Here is a 6,108-nt window from a genome sequence, read left to right on the forward strand (position 1 = left end):
ACTGCTTTTTGAGCTCAAATCAAACGTTTTTCTGTACATAATAAAAAACAATGATCCAAAATAGGATGAATCCTCACTGCAGAAACAATAAATAGTGGGGAGAGGGCGTCAATCTGATCCGTTTGGGAGACAAACGAGCCGGCTCTTTTACGTGAACGGAGCCGATTGAGCCGGCTCACTAAAAAGAGTCCGAATGCCCATCACAAGTAAGACGCAATTACCTGCTGCTGTACTTTTATTTTGAAACCCCGTCGGAAGTGTTTTTATTATTTTTACAGGATCACACACTACCCAGAATGCACTTCGTCGAGACAGCTCTTGGTGGCGTTATGATGTGGGGATATCTCGGCATCTACAATTGCATTTTGCTGTGGGACCTTATAAAACGGTGTTTGAATGTTGTAAAGACAATTTGTCTGTGGCATTTAGCACATTTTTTTTCTGATTCAAAGATATGGCTTAGTGCAAAGATGCAGAAAGCGAGGCTGGAAGAGCCATGCAGCTGATTTTTTTTAAAAGCATGAAAGAGAACAACTTTCATTTTTTTTTTGTCTGTTATGATCTCTCAGTGACTCATGATTATGTACGAAGTCTTCTGTCGAAAGCTGTTGTCAGTATCTCGTCTCTGCTCTCCTGTCTACCACCAGGAAGCTGGAGAAGAAGAGAAAGGATGCCAGTTTATCCTTTAATCCTGAAGAGGAGGAGACGGAGGAGGAAGAGGACTGTGAGTGGTGTTAATAATAAATCAGTTGCTTATATCCACAATACTTATGTATATTAGCTGATTAGCTGTTGTTGTCTCACCTGTTGTTTTAGCTAGCTCTCCCAATTAACACCTGCGATTACTTTATGCCTCGCTGTATGTCTCCCTCAAATGTCAATATGCCTTGTATACTGTTGTTCAGGTTAGTTATCATTGTTTTAGTTTGCAATGGACCCCCTAGTTCCACTCTTCCTTTGTCCCACCTCCCACACATGCGGTGACCTCACCCATTACAACCAGCATGTCCAGAGATACAACCTCTCTTATCATCACCCAGTGCCTGGGCTTACCTCCGCTGTACCTGCACCCCACCATACCCCTGTCTGCGCATTATGCCCTAAATATATTCTACCATGCCCATAAATCTGCTCCTTTTATTTTTTGTCCCCAACGCTCTAGGCGACCAGTTTTGATAGCCTTTAGCCGCACCCTCATACTACTCCTCCTTTGTTCCGCGGGTGATGTGGAGGTAAACCCAGGCCCTGCATGTCCCCAGACACCCTCATTTGTTGACTTCTGTGATTGAAAAAGCCTTGGTTTCATGCATGTCAACATCAGAAGCCTCCTCCCTAAGTTTGTTTTACTCACTGCTTTAGCACACTCTGCCAACCCTGATGTCCTTGCCGTGTCTGAATCCTGGCTTAGGAAGACCACCAAAAATTTTGAGATTTCCATACCCAACTATAATATTTTCCGTCAAGATAGAACTGCCAAAGGGGACGAAGTTGCAGTCTACTGCAGAGAGAGCCTGCAAACTAATATCATACTTTCCAGGTCCATACCCAAACAGTTCGAACTACTAATTAAAAAAATTACTCTCTCCAGAAATAAGTCTCTCACTGTTGCCGCCTGCTACCGACCCCCCTCAGCTCCCAGCTGTGCCCTGGACACCATTTGTGAATTGATTGCCCCCCCATCTAGCTTCAGAGTTTGTTCTGTTAGGTGACCTAAACTAGGATATGCTTAACACCCCGGCAGTCCTACAATCTAAGCTAGATGCCCTCAATCTCACACAAATCATCAAGGAACCCACCAGGTACAACCCTAAATCTGTAAACATTGCCTGTATCCGCTACGGGTCCACAGTCAAACGACCACCCCTCATCACTGTCAAACGCTCCCTAAAACACTTCTGCGAGCAGGCCTTTCTAATCGACCTGGCCCGGGTATCCTGGAAGGATATTGACCTCATCCCGTCAGTTGAGGATGCCTGGTCATTCTTTAAAAGTAACTTCCTCACCATCTTAGATAAGCATGCTCCGTTCAAAAAATGCAGAACTAAGAACAGATATAGCCCTTGGTTCACTCCAGACCTGACTGCCCTCGACCAGCACAAAAACATCCTGTGGCAGACTGCAATAGCATTGAATAGTCCCCGCGATATGCAACTGTTCAGGGAAGTCAGGAACCAATACACGCAGCCAGCTTTTTCAAGCAGAAATTTGCATGCTGTAGCTCCAACTCCAAAAAGTTCTGGGACGCTGTAAAGTCCATGGAGGACGATCACCTCCTCCCAGCTGCCCACTGCACTGAGGCTAGGTAACACGGTCACCACCGATAAATCTGTGATAATCGAAACTTCAACAAGCATTTCTCAACGGCTGGTCATGCCTTCCTCCTGGCTACTCCAACCTCGGCCAACAGCTCCGCCCCCCCCGCAGCTACTCGCCCAAGCCTCCCCAGCTTCTCCTCTACCCAAATCCAGATAGCAGATGTTCTGAAAGAGCTGCAAAACCTGGACCCGTATAAATCAGCTGGTCTTGACAATCTGGACCCTCTATTTCTGAAACTATCCGCCGCTATTGTCGCAACTCCTATTACCAGCCTGTTCAACCTCTCTTTCATATCGTCTGAGATCCCCAAGGATTGGAAAGCTTCCGCAGTCATCCCCCTCTTCAAAGGGGGAGACACCCTGGACCCAAACTGCTACAGACCAATATCCATCCTGCCCAGCCTATCTAAGGTCTTCGAAAGCCTAGTCAACAAACAGATCACTGACCATCTCGAATCCCACCGTACCTTCTCCGCTGTGCAATCTGGTTTCCGAGCCGGTCATGGGTGCACCTCAGCCACGCTCAAGGTACTAAACGATATCATAACCGCCATCGATAAAAGACAGTACTGTGCAGCCGTCTTCATCGACCTGGCCAAGGCTTTCGACTCTGTCAATCACCATATTCTTATCGGCAGACTCAGTAGCCTCGGTTTTTCTAATGACTTCCTTGCCTGGTTCACCAACTACTTTGCAGACAGAGTTCAGTGTGTCAAATCGGAGGGCATGTTGTCCGGACCTCTGGCAGTCTCTATGGGGGTGCCACAGGGTTCAATTCTCGGGCAGACTCTTTTCTCTGTATATATCAATGATGTTGCTCTTGCTGCGGGTGATTCCCTGATCCACCTCTACGCAGACGACACCATTCTGTATACTTCTGGCCCTTCCTTGGACACTGTGCTATCTAACCTCCAAACGAGCTTTAATGCCATACAAATCTCCTTCCCTGGCCTCCAACTGCTCTTAAACGCTAGTAAAACCAAATGCATGCTTTTCAACCGTTCGCTGCCTGCACCCGCACGCCCGACTAGCATCACCACCCTGGACGGTTCCGACCTAGAATATGTGGACATCTATAAGTACCTAGGTGTCTAGCTAGACTGTAAACTCTCCTTCCAGACTCGTATCAAACATCTCCAATCTAAAATCAAATCTAGAGTCAGCTTTCTATTCCGCAACAAAGCCTCCTTCACTCACGCCGCCAAACTTACCCTAGTAAAACTGACTGTCCTACCGATCCTCGACTTCGGCGATGTCATCTACAAAATAGCTTCCAATACTATACTCAGCAAACTGGATGCAGTTTATCACAGTGCCATCCGTTTTGTTACTAAAGCACCTTATACCACCCACCACTGTGACCTGTATGCTCTAGACGGCTGGCCCTCGCGACATATTCGTCGCCAGACCCACTGGCTCCAGGTCATCTATAAGTCTATGCTAGGTAAAGCCCCACCTTATCTCAGTTCACTGGTCACGATGGCAACTCCCACCCATAGCACGCGCTCCAGCAGGTGTATCTCACTGATCATCCCTAAAGCCAACACCTCATTTGGCCGCCTTTCTTTCCAGTTCTCTGCTGCCTGTGACTGGAACGAATTGCAAAAATCGCTGAAGTTGGAGACTTTCATCTCCCTCACAAACTTTAAACATCTGCTATCTGAGCAGCTAACCGATCGCTGCAGCTGTACATAGTCTATCGGTAAATAGCCCACCCAATTTTACCTACCTCATCCCCATACTGTTTTATTTATTTACTTTTCTGCTCTTTTGCACACCAATATCTCTACCTGTACATGACCATCTGATCATTTATCACTCCAGTGTTAATCTGCTAAATTGTAATTATTCGCCTACCTCCTCATGCCTTTTGCACACAATGTATATAGACTTTTATTGACTTGTTTATTGTTTACTCTATGTGTAACTCTGTCTGTTCACACTGCTATGCTTTATCTTGGCCAGGTCGCAGTTGTAAATGAGAACTTGTTCTCAACTAGCCTACCTGGTTAAATAAAGGTGAAATAAAAAAATATATTATTCTTGTCTAAGAACAATCAATTAATACAGACTTTTATCTTATAAAGATTTCCCTGCAAAGAAAAAGTAGTTAGGGAAGAACCCAGATGTGGACACCAGTTTCCTGCCAGAACGGAACAGAGAGGTGAGGCTTATGCACGAGCCACTCTCGTCTCTTTCTTATGGTTGAGTCATGAACACTGACCTTAACCGAAGCAAGTGAGGCCTGTAGTTCTTTTAGATGTTGTTGTGTTTTCTTTTGTGACCTCTTGGATAAGTCGTTGCTGCGCTCTTGGGGTAATTTTGGTTGGCCGGCCACTCCTGGGAAGGTTCACCACTGTTCCAAATAATGTCTCTCACCGTGGTTGGCTGGAGTCCCAAAGCTTTAGAAATGTAACCCTTTCCAGACTGATAGATGTCAATTACTTTGTTTCTCATCTGTTCCTGAATTTCTTTGGATCGCGGCATGATGTCTTGCTTTTTGAGGTCGTTTGGCCTACTTTACTTTGTCAGACAGGTTCTATTTAAGTGTTTTTCTTGATTTAACAGGTCTGGCAGTAATCAGGCCTGGATGTGGCTAGTGAAATTCCCAAAAATGTGATTAACCACATTAAATTAATGATTTAACTAGTGGGCGCAATTACTTTGTCACAGGGCCATGAAGGTTCGGATAGCTTTTTTTCCCTTAATAATTAAAATGATCACTTAACTGCATTTTTTTTTTGTAATATTAAAATTTGTTTGATCTGAAACACTTAAGTGTGACATGTGCAAAAAAAAAAATAGAAATCAGGAAGAGGGCAAATACTTTTTCACAGCGCTGTATGTGATTGGTATCGTAGGTTTTTTATTTACGGCTCTCTGGCTGTTTTCTGTTTTCTGTTTTGTCTCTCATTTTCTCACACGCCCAAATTAATAATGAAAGGAATGTTGCATCAATTGCTAGATAGATTATTATCATGCATATAGTGGCTCATGATTTATGGCCGTTTTTCAAACCGCAACAACAGGATTGTTTCATAGGTATGCTTCACATGACGACGAATGGGTGTCAGTTTTTTTAAAGTGTGGCATGCATGGGCCTGTTCACTTTCAGTTGTTAGTTCATAAAACATGTCAGAAATGGCTGAGGCAACTCCAAAATAGGCCTCTTCATAATTCTAGTGTAAAATTGTGTTATTAGATAAAACAATTGAACTGAAGTTGGGAGGTTGATCTTAAAATGTGCAATAATTTCTTGTCTTTCAGATCTGGTGAAAATATTGCCTTCAGGATCATTCTGGACCCATATTTTATATTCATGTTTAACTATTAATGTATTGTCAGATGCATTCTCCTTTCAGATGAATACATTGCATTAACTTTAAAACATTAGGTTACTCTTCATTGTTACTCCTCTACCTTTTTTAATTTAAATTCCCCAAAGTGTTGTTGCCTAAATCATGAAACCATAGTGATCTCTTCACCAATAACATAACAGTCCTGTTGAAGAAATATTCCCATTTGAATTACTATGAAAATGTGATCCTATTTTTTATTTATTTATTTATTATTATTATTTTTTGATACAAATAAACCTACACTTGGATGCTGTCCACTTTGTTGATATAAATTAGATTATATCAACTTGATTTATTTATATTATTTAAAAATATATATATTTAAATTTGTCCTTGTTGTTTTTAAGTGTCATGAATGAGAATATGGTTTGGTTGGCTCTTGGAGACTGAACAGTTAAAGCGTGCAGGTGCCTGTGTTTTTCTTTACCCTTTAG

Source organism: Oncorhynchus clarkii, chromosome 16, assembly GCF_045791955.1.
Source record: "Oncorhynchus clarkii lewisi isolate Uvic-CL-2024 chromosome 16, UVic_Ocla_1.0, whole genome shotgun sequence".
In the NCBI taxonomy this organism is placed as follows: Eukaryota; Metazoa; Chordata; class Actinopteri; order Salmoniformes; family Salmonidae; genus Oncorhynchus; species Oncorhynchus clarkii.